Source organism: Cavia porcellus, unplaced genomic scaffold (genome assembly GCF_034190915.1).
Source record: "Cavia porcellus strain 051 isolate PalLab524CR breed Dunkin Hartley unplaced genomic scaffold, mCavPor4.1 scaffold_13, whole genome shotgun sequence".
Taxonomy (NCBI): Eukaryota; Metazoa; Chordata; class Mammalia; order Rodentia; family Caviidae; genus Cavia; species Cavia porcellus.
In genome coordinates, this window is record NW_026947496.1 from 36,195,161 (window position 1) to 36,219,326 (window position 24,166).

General features: G+C 39.1%; 1 protein-coding gene and 1 pseudogene across 6 annotated transcripts in view; one reads left to right on the forward strand and one right to left on the reverse strand.

Moving 5' to 3' along the window:
• Ryr2 (ryanodine receptor 2) overlaps nucleotides 1-24,166 on the forward strand; it is a 659,796-nt gene that overhangs the window by 42,435 nt on the left and 593,195 nt on the right. The gene's annotated exons all lie outside the window — the stretch shown is intronic.
• On the reverse strand, nucleotides 782-2,207 carry LOC100714963 (ras GTPase-activating protein-binding protein 1-like; annotated as a pseudogene).

Genomic DNA, 24,166 nt, shown 5'->3' on the forward strand with positions numbered 1-24,166 from the left:
ACAATTTCCAAGAAGGGCTCTGATGTTGTGGATAAATAGTCTACTTTAAAGATTACATAAATTCAGCCTACTTTTCATGGAAAGTTATTGCCAGTGTGTATTTTTTCTTTTTTTTAATGAACAAATATAAATGAAAAATTCTACTTCAAAAAATCTAATAGTTTAAGAAAAGCTTATCAGTTACATTCTAGGCATTCAAAGCCTAGAAAGTTCTGCCAACACCTCTTATTTAGTTTTTAACCATGTCAGTGAGTTGTTCTTCAAATTTCTCATACGACCATTTTTCAAGATCAGAAGACAGTCATGACTCTCAAGAAATGATCTGGATTTTTCCTGCCTCCAAAATGTTTATCAAATCCTGTACTTCTCACAAGCTTTTGAAACACGTAAAAAATAAGTCAGAAATATTTCAATGAATGAAACATACCAATTGTCAGCAATAAGTGACACATTCCTTTGGGGAAATGGCTATTTAAAAAAAAATCCAGTCTGTATATGCAAAGTAAGTGAGGAAATTCAGTCTTTTTTTTTGTCTTTTTTGGTACCAGGGATCAAACTCATAACTTCGTACTTGCGAAGCAGGCACTTGTGCCACTGAGCTAAATCTCCAGCCCCTGCCTTTTTTTTCCTTTAAAATTCCATTACTCCTAAAATATCATTCCACAAAACTGGAAGAAAGGCCTAAAAGACCACGAGAAACAGGAGAAAGGGAGGGAGCACATACCATCAACACAAAAGCAGTGGGATTGTACAAACTGAAGCAGTTTATAACAGACTGGGGTCACACTGGCAGGCCTTGAGGGAGGGATGGCTGAAGGTGTTCAACCTTCTGCAGGGGCCAGAGTTCTGTGCTCATGGAGATCCATGAGGGTGATTCACTGCTAGGGAGCACCCCCCCCCCACCTACCCTGAAGCTGGGCTCCTGCACCCTTCCTCCACGGGGAGGGCCTTGCATGCCACTGCCCAGCCTACCTCGAGGGTCTGCAGGTCCCTGCAGGTGGTTGTCTTAATGGTCCCCTTCCCTGGCAGCGCGGGTCTTCTTCTCTTCCACATTCAGTTGGGCTTCACCTCTGAACACGATGAGCCTGTTGCTAAGGACCTTCTGCACATTGTTAGAATCATTAAATGCCACAAAACCAAAATTGGGTAACTTCCTGCCACCATTTATGCATAGCTCCCTCACATTCCCATGATTTTGAAAGAAATCTTTGAGTTCTAATTTGTCTACCTCACCGATGAAGAGCTGGTGGCTGTCAGGATGTCTCAACTTCTCCGGGGTTCAACCTCACCTTGCTCCCCAGGCTCATGAACTGGTCTGGGTCCCCTCTGGGGAGGAATATTTATTCATTGTTCTCACACTTGTTGATCCCTGTGAGGCCTCTGTGGTGGAATCTGAGATTCAGGTTTAGACTCTGCCGGGGCTGTGATGCTGGTACTTTCATAACATGAGGTGGTGTCACAGTAACAGAAACAGCTCTGCTAGGATGGAGGTTCTTAGTGGTCATAGATACCCAACAAAACGTCCTCAAAATCTTCTCGCACTGTCTGAGCTATGTCTGCAGGTGCTGGAGAAGAACTCTTCAGGAGCAGCTTCTCCTAAAACAGGCTTGGACTTCTGCTCTTGGATTTCACATGTAGGTTCTTGCTCTGATACAACAATGGGCTTCTCCAAATGTTCTTCCAGGTCATTGCTGAAGTTTGATCATAGAAAGTTCCAGAATCATCAGGTACAACATCAGGTGTCTGCTTTCTTCAGGCTCGTGTACTTCCTCAGATTCCTCCTAAGACAAAGCTGTCAGACACCTCATTTTGGTGTCTGAAGATATCATTATGACATAGAATTAATTTGTAATAGAGCCCTCAGGAACAAGGACAGTTGTCTGCATGAACCTCTGCAAAGCCTAGTTGTTGTTGGAGAGCAACCATGTTACCTAGACCACCACACTGTCACTCTGGCTAGCATACGTGTCCATGTATGGATCTTGGTGTGGCCATTGGTGAAGTTCTGTGACATCATTTTCCTATGAATTTCTTTGTGTCTGTAGATTGCATCTGCAGGTTTTTCATTTGAATCCAATCCCCCATGGACACAGGAAGAGTTCTTTCCATAAAATCGATGCAGCATGTCTGGGGCCTGGTTCAGCAGTGTATAATTGTTTCACAGATTTTCACTGGACTAGCAGGGCACTAGGCTTCTCGAACAACATTGCTTTGGTCAGTTCAACCTGCACAGCTGAGTGGGCAAGGAACAAGCTTTGCTACATGGCATGGAAGGTGACAGAAAATCCCTTACGCAAGTATTTCTGCTGCCAGAGTATTTTTGATAAGGTTCTTCAGTGTTATAAACTTAAGAAATACTGAGAGCATAACGGTTTTCCACATGAGTAAGACAGGGAAAAGAAAAGCTACTGTAAATTGCAGGAGGCTAAGGTTATGCATGGTTTTATTTGGAGACTAGTAAGTTTTCAAGCATCTTTTTAGTTTAGCTACATGATTGGCTTTGTGGCTGCTTTAGGTCATTATGAATTGGCTTAAACATGCTAGGTTAATGTTTTTACTGGGTAGTGCTACTTTCTAGGTACTGGTATTGTTACATGTAGCCAAAATACAGTCACTACCTTTTGTATATTAGGGGTTTATATGTGGTAGGTTTATCCCCACATATCCTTCATTTGTATTTTCAAATAGTTTATGCATAGTTACTAATAAGACTACATAGGAAAGGGCTAAAGATAGAACCCAGTGGCCAAACAGATTTCCTTCAGGGTCTGTGTCAAATCAGTCCCATGTTTGTCAGTAATCTTGTAGTCCTTTCAGTCAAGGAGGGAGTAATGGGAAAGATCAAATGCTGGGGCTCTGCAGCTATAAAAATATAAATTGCAGTATGTAAAAATATATATTTACATGCATATTGTTATGATTATGTATTTTAATCGCGCACACACACACACACACACACACACACACACACACACACACACACAGTGTAAGTGTGTTTGTTCCCAGACTGCTCTTATTCATATTCGAAGGTAGTATCTTCTCCAAGGTCTTATCTCAATTCTTGGGATTTCCCCAGATGCTTTTTGTGGCTAACAAGATCTCAATTCAGTGTGATATTGCCCCAATTTCTACACTCTAACTTGGGAAATTATGTTATGTCCTATGATTTGGTTATTCCGTACCATCTTGGAATAATCCTGTACTTCACCTAGTTTTGTAGTTAGAATAGAGTGGAAGGTTATTTCACCAGGAGCTCCTTCATCATAGCCAGGGACAGAGATCCTTCACTAGAAGTTAACTTTTGGCAGTGAATGACATAGTCCTGCTTATTTTCTTTTATTGTATTTTTAAAAACATTTTAGGTTGCAGTGATTCTGGAATCACAGTACATATTCTCTAATTGGTTTCTCCGTTGGGTATGTCTTAAATAATAGAGAGTAAAATGTCACAAGCAGAAAATGGGTGTTGGCATAAAACACATGTATAGTCCTATATTTATCATAGGTAGGCTTATGTGGTCCACAGTCAGAATGCAGAACTGTTCGACCCCACAAAGATCCCCCTTGTCAGACCTGTACTTCTTACTGCCACCACCTCTAATCTCTAGAAGCAGCTCATTTGTTTGCCTGATCCATAATTTCATCGTTTGAGAATATTACATAAACTGAATAACATACAGTATGTGGCTTTGGAAGCTGGCATTCCTCACTCAGTAAAATATCCTTCTCATGGTGTGACTGAATCACATTTTGTTTAGCCATTCACCTCATGGAATAATATTTTGTTTGTTTTAGCTCTTTGATTAACATGTGGCATGATCAGAATATATGGTGCGTGTTTAAAAGAGAATTTGCAGTAGAAGAGACATTGTCATTTTACACTTCTACCCCTCCTTACTTTGAACTCACTTATACCACTGTTCTTGCAACTTTCTGAAAGTTTTGAAAGTCCTTTTACATATCTTTATTTGTTCTGTCATGGCTGCCTTGATATCCTGAATTAATTTAAAACATTTACCTTTCATGGTCATTTTGAGTCTGGGAAAGAGCCACAAGTTGCATAGTTCCAGATCTGGTGAATAAAATGGGTGTGGATATGCCATAATGTTTTTAATTTGACAGAAATTACTCTAAATATTTTGAATCAGTTTAGAACTTCAAGGCAGCCACATAAAGATTCACGTGAAAGAAGACTTCCAGAAGTGCTTCAGAAAGTGGCAAGAATAATGGGATTAGTGTGTTTAAATTGAGGGGAGTAGCTCTTTTTAGGGGGGATTAATGGCAATTTGTCTTTTACTGTAATACTATATACTCTTTAAAAAATTTAACATTCACTGTATTTTGTAATCACATGGAATACCCTCATAGAATTAAAAGTTCCTGTGCATAATCTTATTCAAGCATTTATGTAGATATGTGTTTTTCTTTTTCTGGGATAAATGACCAACAATATAATTGGTGGGCTACTTGATAAGTATATATTTAGTCTTCAGAGAAATTTGCTGAATCCTTCTCATAGCTGCTCTGCTATTTTATACCACCATCAGCAGTGGCTAAGATGTCCACTGTCTCTCTGTCCTTGCTGGAATTGTCGCTGTGTTAAAATTTTAGCTGTTATGCAGATGTGTAGTGAAATCTCATCATGCTGTTAAATTTGCATTTCCCTAATGGCTATTAATGCTGAATATCTTTTCATGTGCTTATTTGCCATCTGTATAATTCTTTTCAGTAAAATTTCTCTTCATGGTTTTTGCTCACGGAATTTTTGTTTTAGTATTGAGGCTTGAAATTCCTTTATTCATTCCAAATAGGATTTCTTTATCAACCAGGTGGTTTGCAAATATTTTCTCCCTGTCTGAAGCTTACTTTTTTCTTCTTAATGACATCTTGTACCCAGAGTATTTAATTTTGATGAAGTACAATTTATTAATATTGTTATTTTGAAAATTATGTTATTGGTCTGCAATAGGAATTCTTCACCAAGATGTTGACCTAAATATTTTCTACTAGAAATTTTCTAGTTTTATGTTTCACATTGTCTTTTCTCCTTTCTGGTTAATTTTTATGTAAGGTATGATTTAGGTCAAGGTTCTATTTTGGTTTTTGTTTTGGTCTATTGATAACCAATTACATTTGATAACAAGACTTCCATTCTTCCATTGAATTTATTTTATATTTTGTAAAAAATTATTTGGCTTCTGGGTTTTGTATCTTTCCTGTTCCATCTGTATCTTCATTTGTTTACCTATACCACAATCTTAATGTCTGTGGCTTCCTAACTCTTGAAATCAGATCAAGTGTTTCTACATGACTTCTACTTTAAAAAATTAGTTTAACGTCGTACTTCTTTTGTCTATCTGTATAATTCACAAAATATATAAATGTATTTGTTTGATACCAGGGATTGAACTCACTACTTCACGCCTATCAGACTGGCGCTGGTTTGACACACTGAGTTAAATCCCTGGCTTCGCAGAATATTTTTGTCTGTACTTAGAAGGGAAATTTCATTGAGGTTTTTATCATTGAAGTTGATAGGTAGGTTTACTATCTACCTATCAATTTGGCCTGCATTGATACCTTTCTTGAGTCTTCTAACCCATGGACATTGTGGTTTTGATTTATTTGCTTGCTGTGGCATTGTGGAAATGTTCCGGATAAACTTTTAACGTTTTGTTCTTTATTCATCACATATTTCCTTAAGCTGAGTTTTTGGTTTTTTTTTTGACCTGTGAACATGTGAATTTTCCGTCACTTCTTGGTGATGATACTCATTCATCATGTATCATATACAGTATACGCCAGACAGGTAATCTACCAACGGATTCAACATTGTGTGTCTCAGATTATGAGAAATTCAAATGTTTTGGCTAAGAAATATACCTATTGTTAGATTCTTCATTTCCTTGTTCATCTTAATTGGCAGCACTAGTGTTTGGCTTTCTCTCTGGGGCCATTTTCCTCAGAGAGATATACCTTTTTGTTTTGGGTTGCGTAGATTAAGCCATGGCTTGGTGATACTAAGCACATGCTTTCTGACTGAGCTATACCTCATGATCTTCTCCTTAAAAACCCCACTTCTTGAAAATAAGTTTATATTGTATGGTGATTGCAATAAAGCCACACTGACTGCAAAGGCTGGCCTATTGACTAGAATCTGTCTTATCAATAACTAAAATGTTTGCTTGGAAAAATATTAATTTTATAGGTCATGAGCCTTTCAGCATGTCTCAAGAGCAGTCGAAATTGCTAAGTTATATAAGTATTGTTGAAATGTTTATTATGACAGACGATTGTGTTGGGCACCCATCTATCCTTGTCTATGAGTTCATGTGTATAAGTGTGTTTTAGCCCACAGGTTCATGTTCTTATTGGTTGATGGGTGTTCTTCTCTGTTTTGAAACAAATTCCCATTTGTTAATTTAGTCTCATGTATCCTGTATCTCCTCTTATAATATTTGCCCTGGGATTGGATGTGAGAATTTTTTTAGGAAAGCCTTTGCTCTGTTATTCTCTGAGTAAATACGTAAGTGAATTCTTGTTCACCACAGTTTCTTTTTACTTTGAGTGTTAAGTGGTTCCACATTTTCTGGTTTTACTATGTAACATAAACTTCTGGTGATGGTTTTTAGATCTCCCTGTACTGTGACCTTTAACTGACAATTTCTTTCAACTTGGCCTGAGGTAAGTGAGTTGAGAATAAGAGACATTGTACAGGGCAAAATTTTTTGCATCTCTTCATGTTTTAGCATAATTGTAGCAATTGCAGAGTGAGTTCCTTTTTCAAAGTAGAGGTAGCAAAGAAAGAAAAGTTTGATGATGGATGGGGCAAATAGCTCCTTAGGGCATTGTGAGCTCTAATTTTTAAAAAGTAGAAATATGGTTTGCTCTCCACTGGGTTGCTCTGGAGGAACGTTGGTAAACACAGTATATTGTAAATCCCAGAAAACTCCATGTTGTAAATTGCTGCATTTTTGATGATAAGACAAAGAGAAATACTAAAGCAAACCACTTAGCAGTAGAATTTAAAGGGAATGATTTTAAAAGGGTAATTTCTAATGTGTATCCAAAATATAAATTGACTTTAGGAATTTAAAAATTCTTAATATTATTTATATCTAGTATAAATAATTCATTTCAAAATAGGCACAGTAAGCTAGACATTTATAGCTTGTATGATGGGAACACAGAGGACTTTTGTGCTGGTCTTAATTATTAATGTCTGTCAGCCAGATGACTTAAAAGTAGTCCATGAAAATCAGGAATGTTTATATAACATTTAACTTAGGAGAGAAGTATTTCCCAAGGACATGCTTGATAATATTTTTATCAGTCAATGCTGCTGCCTTTCATAATCCATTTTAAACGAAAGTGGAATACTGATTTATCAGGGGTGAACAATTTGTTTTAGTATTTTAAATATCTTTGCAGAGCTAGTTGGTTTTCTTGTGTAATGTCATGGAAGAGTTTGGGTATTTTTTTTTGATGTTTTATTTCCAAGATTATTTTCTTTAGCATATTTTTATTAGGACATTTCTCAAGGAATATGTTTTATTTTATTGTTTTTCAACACAATACTGGTTTCCCCAAACCATTACATTTTATTAGGAAGTTTTTCTTAAAATCTTAATATTTGGAGTGAAACACCAAGAGGATGAAGCACAGTATTCATTGTCCTTTATTTTCCTTACCCTAAAGTTTCACTTTCCATTGTGCATTGCCGTAATGTAAACTTGTCATATTCATATAAGCCTATCATTTGGCCCAGTTAAGCTGTTAGGAGATGGTTTGTGTTCCTGTGTTTGAGTTTGACATTTTTCCTCTTCCTTTGTTTTTTTTTTCCTTTGCATGCTGACTTGGAGCAGAATCTGTTGCAAGTTCTTCTCACTCATCAGTAAACAGCAGTGTCATCTGTATGATAGAGGAAATGGTACATTAGTCCCTGTCCTCATGGATTTAAGGATGTAAGAACAGAGAGAAGGTTGGCTGCCTGACAGTGTTGTGCAGCTTGTGATCCATGTTAAGAAATTGTATAGCCTTGATGCCAGTTGAAAATTCTGTTGCCTTCTAGGCAAGGTGTCCTGGTGTTCAGTGGATAGGTAGAGAGGGTGAAGGAGAAAGGGTTGAAGGAAATACTTATAACAAAGGAGCAGAACTAGGAGGCCTTAGCTGTGTCAAGAACCTGGCACTGGAGAGCCAGGCTTCTTCAGAGTATTTTCATCAGTGAAGCAACTGGCAGCATGCAGGGAGTACATGCTGGAGATTTCCTGGAATGTCCATTTTCAAGCTGTTTTCTGGAAGCACAAAGTATATTTTGAGGCTTTTATTTAAGCAAATTGGTAGAGTTTTTGGCCTTCTTTTTCAGTATATGTCAGAGCATTTTACCATAAAAATACTCACCAGTTGGGAATCCCTGCTGCTCCAGGAAGATGTAGCACATTTGCCTTGTGACCCATTTCTCTCTGCACCCCACTGCATACTGAAATAGACATTTGGAACCTGGAGTAAAGGATTCACAGCGAGAAACTCTGTAAAGAGTTAAAGGCTGACCATGAGTGTTGTTTTGAGCAATGAAGGTTTTATCCTACAGTATTAGGTATGTAAGAAAACTTTACTAAATGTGGTGGGTGCTGCACAAGAACACAAACAGGGTTCCTGCTTTCAGTGGGCCCTGCTTTGAATAGACAAGTCCAACGATGTTGGGTAGACAGATCTGGCTGCAGTGTGGAGTGGGCAAGGCTGGAGACCAGCCACACAACTGTGTAGTTGTACTTATTGGTATTAACTCATATACTTACCAAGACTGTGTTTACTAATCAAATTTCTGTCACTGTAATGAAAAATTTGGGATACTCATAAAGAGAAAAAGCCTTATTTTGGTTCACAGTTTTGGAGAGTCCAGTATATGATCAATTTGCTTTCTTGCTTTGGTTCTATGGCATGGCAGTGCAAAACTGCTCACCTTATTGCCAGGAATAAAAAAAAAAAGTTAGGGGTTCCACGTTCCCTTTCCAGGGCATACCCACAATGACCTACAAACTTTGGGCACTCATAATGACCTAAAATCCTTACACTAGGCTCCACCTCTTCATGGCACTACCACCCCCATAATAATGGAGACTAAGCCTTTAACACACTGATCTTAGGGAGATGTTATCCAAACCATAGCACTGTATAAAATACATACATATATATACACACATAAATACATACATATATATTCATAAGATATATAACTATATAGTTGTTATCTCCATAGTAACTGAGGCAAATGCAGTTTAAATGATACAGCTTGTCCTTTTGAGCCAAGGTTCAAAATCTGTGGTTCAAAACCTGCCCATTTACTATGTGGTCCTGTATCCTGCAAGCCTGTTTTCCAGGTACTTCCCCATATTGCCTGAAGACAAGGTCACTTCTAGGAAGCTATCCAGGAACTGAGATGTTATTTTTAATGGTCTGGAAGTGAAGTGTTAAAGTAGTTATGTCAGTGCACCATTTTAATTTGTTGGTGCTGTTGTCATGTATTGCCCCATTACCTTGGTGGAATTAAGAACCTTCAGTTATGCTGTCAATTAAGAAGAAAAAGTGTGTAGTACACTAAGGCCCCAACTTACAAATGAGTTCCCTTCCTTGAGAGCATTCATAAACTGAATTTCTTTGTAAGTCTGACAAAGTGAGTTCTATACACCTTTGATACAGACATGCAAGGTATATTACTTTGTGCTTCCTAGCATCCCTTACACATCACTACCACTTTTCCTCTTGCTTCTGAGTATCCTGCTCTGATTGAGCACTGTAATCCTGTATACTATCATGCTGTACAGTAAGCACGTAGCACAACTGTAACAATATCCGGCAAACATGTGAGCCACCTCTGAGATTTGTTTGCATTTGAATGTTCCTAATTCAAGATCTGTTTGTATCTGAAAGTGTGCAACTCGAATGTTCATAAGTTGGGAACTTACTGTGTGTCAAAGAGAGAGGAAGCTCTGCTGCAGTCCTGTAGTGTTTCTGTGTTCTCAGAACTGTAGAGTTAACCCACTAAGTGCTTGAAGAGGCAGATGTATATGGGTTAAGGACTCATTAGTCTCTCTTTGAGTATCTTCTATATGTAGAGTGTTACATTGGACCTTGCTATTGGTATTATTTTTTGAGGAGTGTAATAAGGGAAGTATAAAAGTGATGCAATTTGCATGTGGAATACATATTTTTATCCGCACCTGCGGATTTATTCTTACATGTCCTTGCTACTGAAGAAGGTACAAAAAGCCTGAATAATGTCTATATTTTTGAAATGAAGACTTGGTGTTTTTAAGTAGTTGATAGCTGTAAGCACTTTCTGTAAGCTCGTACACATTTTCTGTTTTCTGAGTGTTTACAAGGCCCATAGCCCTCCCAGAACTGCATCTGGCAGGCAGGAGGGGCTCATTTTTGTCATGGGTTGCGCCATGTAACTTATAGGTAGCAATTACCCCTTTCAGCATTTGTTTAGTTGGGGGCTAGAGAGTTGGAAGAAAAAGCAGTTGAAATGTTTTATGGCAGTTTGGTGCAAGTTGTGTTTGAGATCATTTAGTAGTAAAATCCCTGACAACCATATAGAGATTTTTTTGATGAGTATGTATTTTGAACAGTAACACTTGAGAAGCCAACAACTGGTCACAAGTCCTTTTAGTGGTGCACATGCATTGTTCGCAGAACAATCAGTTAGCTTTTTCTCTATACTTCTAGCTTTTCTCTTATCATCTCTAGGATTTAAAGCAAAAACAGAAACATGGAAGGCCCAAGCTCTTTTCTTGCTAAATTGAAGAATACATATTTCATTGCGTGGCCATTATTTATTTATTTTTTTATGGCCATTTTTCTTATCTGTTCATGTCAGCATGTGAACTGTCCCCAGATAGCTTGGCAGGTATGAGAATGTGAAACGGAGAGGAACCATGTCCATGTCTTGCTACTATCCAGTGGGATCTGGAGTGCCATGTATGAATATATGCAAGTCTTCTTGCTAAATAACAAAATTAAATGTCCCTGATTCTGCCACTCTGTTTCTCTGCTAAAAAAATTCTACAGATGGTGATGGTTTATTTACTTCCTCTGTGGTCTGCCTTACTAGTCTCCAGAGTGACTTTCTGGAATATTGCTAGTCAATTCTTAATTGATTTCCCCTTGTACATCTCTGAAAGACATGGGGCTTTTTCTACCTAGGCTTCAAAATTCATTCAGTCAGTATTTTGTACTCAGAGCATCTCAATGTGGACCTAAGTTTGGTTCCTGCCCCACAGCTTATCTCGCTGGAAGATCCATTCACAACCATATCACCAGGTGTGGCAAGAAACTAGCCCAGTGCCTTGTCTCCATCTTTAGTGGGCTGCCCCGTTGTATCTGAAATTTAGCTTTAAAAAAAATTCATTGTGTAAAGCCAGCTTTTCAGTGCTTCTTTTGTTTTTCTAGCTTCTAATATTTTCTATAGTTTTATAAAGCTGGTGAAAGATAATTAGACTGTGTAAGCAAAAAAGATGTGGACATTAAGAACCCATGAGCTGAGGGCATTGTGGAAATTGACACTTGTTAAGAAAGTCCAACATATTTAATGATATGCATAGTCCTTATAGGCAGCAAGGTGACTAGATACATACAGCTGTTCATGAACATTAAGCTCGTATTACTCATTTATGGGCAGAGCAAGCAATTTGGTTGCTGACGAAAAAGTGGGGGAAGAGGAGCTCATGCCCTTGTCCTCTCTCTGATGCTTGAAGTTGCTGAGGCTTTGTTTCATCAAAGCTGAAGCTGTTGCTTTCTCACCTTGGCCCCATTCCTAGAGGCTGATCTTGTAGTTGCCTGGTATCTTTGTTCTTCCTGGTTTTCCTGCCTAGGAAATATGCATTGCTTTTAGTCAGGCATTTACTGAGTGTGCGGATGGTTTATGTGTTCTCTAGAAGAATTAAATGAAAAGCTGATTTGAGGCTTAGTTTAAGATTTCACCCTCGTTATCCATGCAAGAGGGATGAATAAAGCAGGGCTGGCCCTTCTGGACCATGGCCTCAGAGAGCTAGAGTGACCTTGTCAACAGAGCTGAGTACCTCAAATGCATAATAATGATAGAAAAGCATGGAATTCATATTATCTTGTTCTATAATTACTTTATGAAAGTAGATATTTTGCTGTTTTATCTTTCCTTAAAACTATTCAAGGGTATTGCCATTTATGTTATTTTTGGCATGGTCTGTGAAGTTTGAAGTTCCATGTTTTATAGTGTAGTTTCTTTATATGCTTGCATGATAGGGAGCATTTAATTAGTATCAATTTAAAAGAGTATTAAGGGTTCTAAGGGTATTAAGATACTGTTTATACTTAATTTTTTTTTTTTGCTAATAGATTGTTCAATAAAAATCTGACCATTTTGACTACATAGAAGAAACTGACTTGGTGGGAATAATACAAGTTTTAGGGTCAGAAGTACCTGTTTTCAGTTCTATTAGAGAAGTTACTTTAATCTTTCTGAGTCTCTTCTGTTTTGCATTAATAAAATCTACCCTATCAGAAAAAATTTGTAACTTACTCAGGAAGTGCTAATTTCCTCTCTGACATTCCTAGAAGCTGGAGAGGGAAAGGAAATGATGAGATACGATTGAAGCCACAGAGTATATTCTAACTGTGATTCTGGAATAGTGTCTCTGTGTGTGTATGTGTGTTTGGGTTATTTTCTTAATGTTTGAGGTGAAATGCCCCATGGTGTTAGATGGGGAACAGTGTGAGGGCCTGGGTCCACAGAAGACTGGAGGAAGAGAACACCAGGTGAGCAGTGCAATGCACAACGTGCACCTGGCCTGTGAAGACAGTTGGGTGGGAGATCAGCAAGGCACCCTTGTTGCATGGTGAGCTAAGGCTTGATTTCTGCCTGCCTTTATTAGCTGCTGCTTCATCCAAAGATTACAGACTAAGGATTTAAGAACAGAAATTAATTTTATCATAATTCTAGAGGCTGGAAGCCTGAGATCAAGGTGTCACCAAGGTTTGTTTCTTCTGAGACCAGAGAACCTGGGCTTGGAGAGCTTTCTCTTTACATGTGTCTGTATTCTTACCAGTGAGTTTGGTTTAATGACCTCATTTTAATTTGGTTACCTCTGTGAGACCACGTCTTAAAATATAGTCACATTCTGAGGTACTGTTTGCGCTTCAGTGTATGAATTTTGGGAAGTAAAATTCAGTCCATAACCCTTTCCATCTGGCGGTGAAGAGTTTTGGATTCTGTGCACTGGAGTTGTCCTTTCCTCTATTGACTTCATCTTGGGTGTTCTGGTGGAACAAAAAGAGATGGTACTGGTGTCACAAGGTCATGTTGGTTAATAATACCAGCCAGGACCCTACATAGAGGTGGGGTGCCAGTGGGACCCTATCATTTTACTTGATACCAGGAGTGTTTGGGTTTTGGGAGCCAAGGTCACAGGGAGTGTTATGGTTTAGTGTGTGAGGGAGGGTATTGGGCTTCATTTCCTATCTGCACTAAAACCATGGTGGCTAACAGCAGAAGAGATTATGTTTTTTAATTGGATGGACTTGACAGTGGTGGCCAAGTTAGTACTATCCCCAATGGAGTATGGTATGTGTGCCTCCGAGTCTTAGATTATAGTGTCATGGCTTGTGCTGCCAGATAAGTTCTCTTTCAGGCTTTGTGAACTATTTTTGTGACCACTGACTTGAGAAAATGATTTTGGACTTACGTGTGAGAAAGGTAGGAGGCTCCCTTTTACGTGACTGGTTGGATTCCCTGCAGAGGAGCTGTGTTAGGGAATTGTTTGGATTACTGAGGTTCTCTGCTTTGCTATTGAGTTGCTGTTGCATCTAGAGGGGCCCTGAGCTAGCAAATGGACTAAGTCAGGTATCCTGATTTTCATCATTGAGCTTGGCCGTGTGTATTCACAGCCATTCTTTCTACATTTTGTCTTGTTTCCAGCCAGGTTCAATTCCAGGCTTAAGACATACTGCTTATTTCACTTTTGTTTACTTCTTCCTCTCTTACTTTTTTTTTTTTTTGCCAACACGGCTACCTACCAGTGATGAATCATCTGATTTTATAGTCTAGCAAAGTAAGGATAAAAAACATAAACGTTTTTGTTTAAATGGAGATGCACAGTGTAAGAATGAGTAGTGATTTACTCTTCAAGTACAGTTTGCAGAGATAGATTTATTCCCAAAACCAGATGCACCGAGGCTTTTTTTCTTTCAGCCCACTGAAATGTCAATAAACAGAAAGTGGCGTTTGTGTGTCGTGTTAGAAACCGAGCATAGGAAGGTTGATTACACCATGTGCCCCAATTTGAGATACTGACACAGGGGTGCCCCAAAGTGTCTGGGTGGCTATTCTGGGCTCTCTCAACATTCTTCCTTCCACAGTGGGTTTGGATGTGCTTTTAAAAGGAGCCTTAATAAAAGTTTGAAAACATTTCAGTTTTATGTGGTTTTCATCCCATCCTTATTACTTAGAATAAGGAAAACATTCTAGGAAACTTTAAAGAGAGTATTCACTGCCATTGTTTCACTGAGATTGCTGGGTCAAATAATTGGTGTTTGTGGCACCTGTCTGATATCTGTTGGCCAGAACAGAACTATGCCCAATAACATCTTCAAATTTAGAGGTAAAATGATGGCTACATTTCCCATTTTCACCTTTGAGAGAGAACTGGAAATTGATGTAAATGAAGAGAAGATAAAATGTAGAACTTAATCCTCCCAACCAGCCCTCTGTTGAGTGCCTGCCCTACAGGCCTGGTGTGTTTGCATTTGTGCACTGGCAGCGTTGTGGTGCAGGCCGAACACAGAGGTCAAGGAGGTCTGCCCTCTCCCACAGCCCTTGTGACCAGTGCTCATGAGCCTTCATGCATGATCAAGAGACAGGAAATGGTATTTGTCCTTTTCTTTCCTCATATTTTTTACAGAACTGGACCTTACCTGTAGGTTCTGTCGATAGGTATATACATGTGTCTTGGGTTCCTTCTGGGTGTTTGCCACTGGAATGATGCTTTTCACAAATTGTCAATGCACACTTCTATGTTTGAGACCGAAGCAAGCAAAAAACAAACAAACAAACAACTACAGGTACACCGTTAGTATTTTAAAAAATGTTTCTGCTCTGTGATTTATGCCTTCAGTTCCATTTTGAAAGTGGTAAAAAAGTGGCAGAGAGAAGAGAGGAGGGGAGAGGAGGGAGGGGGAAGAGATTAGAGAAAGAAAAAGAGTGAATGAGACAGACAGAACACACCTTATTATCCCTCGAGGAACACTGGTGATACATTACGAGGTCATCTATAAAATTACATTTTAATTTAATTCATTCTTAGAAGATTATTTTGTAAAAAATCTTATGATCTTTTGGTTATTTCTTACTTACCTCTTATGGACAAATTTGAACTAGGACTAGACCAGTGATGGCAAACCTTTTAGAGACCAAGTGCCAAGATTGTAACCCAAAATCCACTTATTATTGCAAAGTGGCAACACTGCAATTAAACCTGAATACTGAGGTATTAGTTGTAAAGAAATAACTGTTTTCTGGTGCTCAGCTGCTGGCGCAAACTGGATTGTATGCCGACAGAGAGGGCTTTGTGTGTCTGCTGTGGCATGCGTGCCATAGGTTTGTTACCAACACTGTACTTACACTGAACAAAAATTATTTTCTTTTATAGCAACTCCTTGTCTAGAAAATGGCTTTAATCCATTCATGATTGCTCTGCATTCAGGTTCTAATCACCTCTGATCCTCCCTTCCCCTTAGCATTATTGCACTAGGGATTGAGTTTCTAAAACATGAATTGCAGAGGGCACATTCAACCTGTAGCAAAGGGTACAGTAAGTTCCTATCACTTTGCCCAGCTTTGTTTCTGTGGTAGGCAGTAGTTTCCCCTGGTGCTTAGACATATTTGGGTAAGGTTGTCATGTGAAGGATACAAGATGTGGTTCGTAATACCTTGCATTTGAGCATTTTTATTACTTATAAAACTAAAATGACCATTTCTTGCCTGAATTTTCAGTGTAAGAGGAAAAGCCTCTTTCGTTTCCTAATAGCAAACCAAACCCTTATAACTTTACAAGGCTGAGTTTTTTAGTCACCTTCCAATTAAACATACCCTGACTCATGGGGAGATGCCCCTGGCTCATTGTCCTTTTACTTTGCTCATTGTTACCTTTTAGGTATCCTCTCAGGAGACCCTCGTCCATTCCATTTCCCTCCAGCCTAGGCACTCCCAGGAGGATGACTCTATTGTATGACGCAAGAGGTCGGGAACTCATTTTTCTTGGATGTAAATGGGGAAAGCTAAGATCTAGGTAGGTACACGAGAAAGCCCTTTTCTTCCCATTCCATTAATTTTCAAATTATCAGGTGCATTTCCAAATAAGATAATAGTGTGAAAAGAACCGTTTCATATACTGTTTTATTCTTTTTGAGAACATTTATTATTGAAAATAATTTTTGTTCACTTCAGTATTATTCAGATTTTTCCATAAGAGGTAGTGAGACAGTAAGAAATTTAAGAAAAAAAAGCTGTATAATTTAAAAAAAATCTAAGAATGAATAAGCTAAAATGTATCACATCAATTTTATAAATGACCTCATATTTTATCAACAACATTCCATGAGAGAGAGTCCACATTACTTTTAGCAAATATAATTGCGTTTTGTTTTCAGAAATATGAAAAAGTCAGTAGTCTAAAATCATTTAGAAAACTAATTTACATTCCTTTTAGCTAATCCCAGTGTATCCTACCTAATGTTGAAATTCATAATGCAAATATAAAACTTCTGTTAGTGTGACTGGATAATGCATGTTTCACTAATCTCTGGTATTTCAAAAGATTATTCTTAATCAGATAAGCTGCAGAGATGAGTTTATAAGATTGATGTGGTTGACAGAGTAATGGCCCCAAAGAGGACCATGTCCTAATCCTTGGAACTTGTGACTATGTTACCTTACGGTTAAGTCAAGGATCTTGGGATAGGATGATTTTCTTGATTATTTGAGTGGGCCGATGCAATAATCACAAGGTCATTATATGAGGGAGGCAGGGGCCAGGAGTCAGAACAGATATGCCAGCAGGAGCAGAGGGGTGTGTGTGTGTGCATGTGCATGTGTCGGTGAGAGTGAGCGAGCGAGCAAGAGTGAGAGATTTGAAGATGTCATACTATACTGCTGGAAGGAGCCACAAGCCAACACATGGCCCCTTAGGGTTCCCAAAACAAGTGCAGTCCAACATACTCCTTTTAGACTTTTAATCTCCAAAACTCTAGCCAGCACATCTGCATGGTGTTAAGCTCTTCTGTTGTGTAATTTGTTCCTGTAGCAATAGGAAGCATTCATTTAGCTGTGAAGTATCACCTTTTGATAGGCACATTTAGAGCAATCTGCTCAAATGGTTTGAGGCCTTGTACACCATTGGTTATACCTGGCTGTCTTCTCTCATCTTTCCATGAAGTCTGTGATTTGATTTTTAAATGTGAGAAAGTTCCCAATTCAAAAGTTCACAGAGAAACTATTTGACATGGCCAGGTATTTCATGAGAAAGGCTTAGTTTTAAGAAAGAAGGTTGATATGAAGCATAGTTGTTAAAGAGCCACTGTGTCATGTTTGAAATGGATTCATGAGAACATTGCCATACATGTGTAAAGTGTGGTCATTTTGTAATGAACAGAAGTCACATGAAGATTATGTTCTTGTGTTTAGTAATGTATATTGACTTTTGGAAACGTCTTCACATAGTATTTATGTGAAGGAAGTTTTCATTGATACACCAGGGTTATGTTTTGGAGGGAAATCTTAATGGCATTTGAATTAAATGGTTAATTCGTAATGTGTGCTTGGGAAATAGACTGAAGAGAAAGAAATCTGGCCTCAACCATCCCTGTTAACTACTGTGGGGAGGGAAGGCTGTGAACTTCCAGTTACCCAGGCTGTTTTTGGATTTCCCTGTCGAGTGAGCAAGTGAACATAAATTCCTTTAGGCAGCAGCTCCTTATGAAGAAGATGTCATCTTTGAATGGTAATCTGAACTCGGAACTCCAAAAATATAAAAGTAGCAGTCTCTGTTCAAGACTTGTTCTTTAACTTCTAAACCAGGGCCAAAGCTGAGCCCCTATTTTCCTTCCTCTGAATTCTTATCCTTTAAATTCCAGACCTGCACTGCCCAATATGGCAGCCCTAGCCAAAGAGTTGTTGATGGCAGGTGCCCTGAAGGTGGGAAGCACGGCTTTGATGCCAGGGCTCTTGGCTAGGAAGAAGGGGCAATGGGGAGAAGAACAACGGAGCCAACAGGGCTCAGGTTCATAATGGAGGCGAGTGTATTTGATGGCCAGATGTTCTTTTCCTTTTGTTTGTCCTGTCCCTCTTTGGTCTTAATTTAACACATAGAGCTGGAATAAGAATTACTTGGCCAAAATATATTGAGCATGTTTATGATATAAATCTCAGGGGAAAAGAGTCTTTGTAGAGAAGATGAACTGTAAGGGTTTGTTGAATAATGGGCTATGGTCTGCCCATGACTGGGTTAGTTATGGGTTAGGGTTATCTAGGAGCAGTAAGGTGCTGTTTAGGTCACATAAAGGGGTATAAAAGTGGATTGAAATATTCTTAGGACCTAAATGACCTTTGTGATGTCTGAGCAGCCCCTCACATGCAACAAATTTATTTCCTTGGAGAGGACATTAGTGTCTTTTTAGGTTCTGCCATTTCTCCTGTGTGCCTTTGCATATGTACTTCTGCCATATGAAAAGTTACCCCATTTGAAACCATGTCATTAAAAACAAAATTCTCCAGTCAGATATGGATTACCTGTCATCTCAGCTACTCAAGAGGCTGAGGCAGGAGGATTGACAGCTCAAGCTCAGCCTGAGCAATTTAGTGACTTTGCAAGACCCTATATTCAAGGATATAGCTAGCATGGATGTAGCTAGCTCAGTGCTAGGCCCTGGGTTCAATCTTAAGTACCAGGGGGAAAAGTCTTCATGTACTCAAGACACTGTATAGGCACAATACAGTCTTATGAGTTCCAATCTTACTTCCATCATATTTCTTGGACAAATTCTGCTGCACTACATTGCCTTCTACCCTCTGTGTACCAAGCTGGCCTCTTCTGTAGCTAAGTGACAGCACATAGTGCAAGCCAGGGTTCCTTTGCAGTGATGTCCTTCACAGTCCCCTGTGATGATGGGACTGTTGTATACCAGGAACACTGCTTGCACATCCAACGCTCAACCTCCAGCTACATATGGCCTCTAAGTCCTTGAATTGTAGTTGGTGCTACAAGGACTTAACACTTTAATTTTAATTAATTTAAATGTAAATAGCATCACAAGACTAGTGGCTACCCTTTTGGATGATTTGAGTAGAGGAACTAGGCACCAAGCCGAGAACCTAGTTTTGAGGGATCTGTAATCACTTTGGATCTTAGGCATGCATAATGCAGTGTCCTGAGGGAGAAGCTACTGAGACTTAGAAAACTTCATTATATAAATAGAGGGCAGATGGTTCAGTCATGAGGTGGAACTCCCTGGGTATTCAGCCTAGAAAGAGATGAAGGATGTGGGAGATCAAGGATGGCCCAGAGGGGCTGCTATGTGACCCTGACTGGACACCAATGACTGTCTCAGACAGGGAGAAAGGGAGGAGGGAGAAGGGGATGGGTAGAGGACTCAGGGCTAAGACTGAAAGTACTTTGCCCAGGACCTTGGGTTCTGGAGAGCTAAGTGTGCTGGTAGGAATGGGCTTTGGGGACTGGGGGTGTGATGGACTGACCAATGCTTAGGACCTGGAGCTTAAAGAACAGCAGGACGTAGTGGGGTATAGAGGGTAGGTGGCCAGAGAGGCTAGCTGATTCTTTGGTTGTATGAGCATAATGGTGGTGACCTTCACAAATTGACATAACTCTAGAAACAAGAGTCCTGGGCACTCTAGGATGTGTTCCTGAACTACCGTCAGGGGCCTCAGGAAGAGAGGTTGCTTTCTGGGGAGCTGCAAGACTAAGCAGAGGCATCTCTGTTTGGAAGGGTGGGTGGATAAGCTGGTTGACCCCTCCTGGGCTCCTGCCTTCCCCCTCTTTGATTTTTGCACACAGACACATCTGGCATAACAGATCAAGAGGCATCCCTGAAAAGGTGTTTCCAATGACCAAAGAAAAGCAACTTCAGAAGGAGACTGTCATGCACAGGATCCTTGTGGATCATCCTTTGGTTTCAAAATAATTGCCACTAAATTTATTGGTTCTGTAGAGGATCAGCTGTCTGCAGTTGTCTTTTAATTTTCTTTTTATATCAAAAGCAGTACCTGCTTTTATGTAGCTTTAAAAATGTATTTTGTGTATTGTTAACTAAGTAATGAAATCCTTATAAGTGAGGGTCATAAGTGTCTTTTGCTTTTTGTGGGCAGGGAGAAGGAATGCTATTTATCGATATAATCTTGAGACATGTACATGCTCCATCAGTATTGACATGCATGGTACGGTGGCAGACACCTGTAATCCCAGTACTCAGGGGCTGAGACTAGATGACTTAGTGAGATCCTATCTTAGAAAGAAAGAAAGAAAGAAAGAAAAAGAAAGGAAGGACGGACAGGTGGACTGACTGAGCATGTAGTTTAATACTTCCTGGGTTTAATCCCTGGTACTACAAAACAAACAAACATAACAAAAAATTGATTGACAGAGTGACCTAATTTATGTACTTATAGGAAGCTCCCTTTCATTTTATAAGTGCATTTTGTCTTCTCAAACATTATTAGCAAATACTTCAAGAGGTTGTTCATCAGTTGTTTTCTGAGTGCCTTGCTCTGTGCAAAACCCCAGCAGCCTCCTCAGCGCTGTTGTCCTAATTCTACCGATGAATCTTCTGTGCCTTAGAGATTAGCTTCTTTAGGCTCCAGCTACAAATCAAAATGTTAAAAAAAATGCACCATACATGTAGCAAGCTTTATGTCACTTCAGTTTCTTTCTTTTGCTTTTTTTCCTTTAACGTTTTAGAGACAGTAAAGCAGAGGACCTGTCAAGGTGTCCAAGACCCACTTTATTTATTCAACCATGTTTGCCTTGCAAAGAGGGGTCTTGGCTTCACATGTGACACTGGGACTTGTGTAGTCCAGGCTTGGGTGCTGCATATGTGTCCAATCTGTGTCTCCAACTGGGTACTGTTCCACACAGCTCCACCACAGTGGCTGTTGGACTGAGTAGCTAGGTCTGGCAAGGACAGTATGGAAGTTACAGAGTCATCCTCCTCCTCTGCACTTATAAAAAGTGAATCTTTTCCCTAGGATCATGCCTGAAAGTGCTACAGCTGAAATGTGCTATACAGAGGGAAAGGGTTATTAATCGTGATTTTAGCTGACAGCAGGGTGTGGAATCCTCATTCTCCCTCAAGGCAAGTACCCACAAGGCAAGCTGCAGTGCATTCTGCTAGCCTGGTGACTGAGATGAAAGAGGAGGCTCTTACAGACCATCTATGAGGGACCTTTGGGCATTTTGTGAGGCTTGGGGAAAAGTAACTACCAGCTATTTCCCCAGAGTGCTTCCTGCTGGGGAAAAGCGCCATGTAAAAGAGACCAATCAGGTAATAAGACAGCGCATAATAGGCTACGTTTGCATGGCTTAATGTGGTTGGCAAGAGAATCCTGCAAAGAGAGAGATGGATGTCAGCTGGATGTTCTTGTACTTGACCTTGAAGTCTAGGTGTTCCAAGCAGAAGGTTCAGTATTAGCTCTGGGGAAACCAGATTCACTAGAATGGCTTTACTAGAATAGTTTTCCTTTCTCATACAGAAGTCTGAGTCTTCAGATAAAGTCTTGTAAAGAATGGCTTATAAACTATCACAGAAAAATGATGGAGGTTGTGGCCCCAGAGATCCTGGACATTATTTTGTGTTTTCATAGACTTTCATGGTCCTGGATTTATGGAAGGGAGGAATAAAAACCAGATTTGACAGTCTCTTCCTTCAACAGAAGAGATTGCCTTTTAGTGTATGACATTAAGCAATGTCCCACTTCAAATATTTTCCACTGCAGCAAGGGTGCCCTTTGGTGCCCAGCTACCAGCCTGGTAAAGCTCATCCTTGGCTTGTTTGGCTTTGGGATTAAATCATATGGAGCTCGTTTTTTCCTGTCTTGTCATTCTGAGATGCTCCTATTTTCTCTCTCATTTCTAAACTGCAAATCTGTTATTCTGTTTAAAAAAAACCTCCAGAAATGTGAATTTTTATTTTTCCTAGGCGAATTGTTTCTTTATAGCAGTGTAAGTTGGAAAACAAGACTGGAAGTTTAAAGTACTGAATATGAGACAACATTATTTTCTTTTTCTTTTTGAGTAGCTCCTGATTGTTCTCACTCTAGCAGTGGTATCTGGGAGTGATGTTGACTTTTTGCTGGTAATGCCATCTGTAACCTGCTTCTGAAAAGAACAATATTGAACTTTGTTAACTATAAAATACCACTTGGACCAATGATGAAAATCTCAGAGAGAGCAAATGAAGTGATCTTGGTATATGGTTGGGTGTGGTCTTCTGTGTCCTAGTGGTTAGAGAGCGTGGTCTCTTGTCCTCTTTAAATCTGTCTGATATGTTCTTGAAAGCCTTTGTCATGGTTTTGAATTAAGAGTCTACACACTGAACAAATTGCAACTCCTGGCCAGTACCCTAGGTTTTCTGTTGGGGCAGAGTCCCAAGTGAAAGCTTTTCAGTTGCACTTACGATCTGAGTCTATTTTAGTCATCCGTGTTTGTTGAAAATCTTACTAAAATTGGGGTTGACTGATGGTCTCCTTAAAACTGGATTGATTTTAGCTTGAGTGTGTATTTTCTTTTCTTTCTCAACTTCTGCATGGCTCATGTTCCAACTAGTATGATTCAAGTATTCCAGTGCAGTAAAAGATCCAAACTATGTCCCTTAGGTAGATAAATAAATAGAGAATGGAATTCTTTGGAGCTGCCAAACTGACCTTTTCCATCAGCACTAAGCTCTCTGAAAAAATAGTATGGAGATCTAAGGCTTTTAGTTACAAAGGGAAAGAACAGAGATGTTTGAAGTGAAGGATTTAGGAGCCTTGTCCTGTTTGTTTCCTCACTCCTGTACATTAATTTTTAATAAGGAAGTAAACCCCAGATGCAGAACTGATTTGCCTTTATTGAGTGACTGTTCAAATCTATTCCATTGCTTAAATCAGGTTAAATGAGAAAGAATGATGCTCTGCTAGTCTGGCCTCTGGTTCTCTGATATATTTACAGATATTTCTGCTTCATACTTATTTCTGTTTCCCAGGCATTCTCACAGTACCACCTTCTAGTATACTAGAGGGGAAAGGATAAGATGGAGGAAAGAATATCTTATATTGCAATCCATGGTTTTCTTCAGAGAATAAACGAGCTTAATTAGAAGACCCACTGCACTCTTTCTGGGAATTTGAGCCATGATGAGGCAGCATTGCCTACCGGGTGGATGAGGCTGGAGAGGGAGGAATAAGCCCCCTGCTCTGTGATCTCGGGGCAAGCAAATGTCCCTGGTCCTCTTGGCCTTTGCACTGCTGCTGTTTCATTGGTACACATTTGTATTTTAGATAAATACATTAGGTTGTGATTTGAATTTCAAATTGAATTTCCTTCACTATTTTCTTTATTAAAATGTATACATTATAATTTTTATACTTGACAATAAAAAAATCAAGATTGACTCTGATGATCTTTTCCTCCTTATTCATTTCCCAGAAGAATGGTAAATATTCAATTATTCATGTATAAATATGGCATTTAAGACCTTGAAAGTAGAGAATATTTGGCAAGTCACTTGTGCCAAAAAATTTCTGAATGCAGAAGCGGGGCCAGCAACTCCATTTTTATTGATCGGTTGTTTGATGTATTTTATTTTTCTCTCTAGCTTTATTTACATATAATTGATAAAATTGTATATATTCAAATTATACAATGTGATGTTTTGGTATCATGAAATAATTACGACCATCAAGCTAATTAACCTATTACCTCACATAGTTGGGTGTGTGTGTTACAAACACTGAAGATCTCCTTTAGTGAAGTTCAAAACTATGACTAGTGTTACTAACATGCTCTCCATTTGTTACAATACCCTAGATACAGAAACAATTAAGGATGACTGAGTAGATTAGTGAAATAAGGCATATGTGTGCAGTG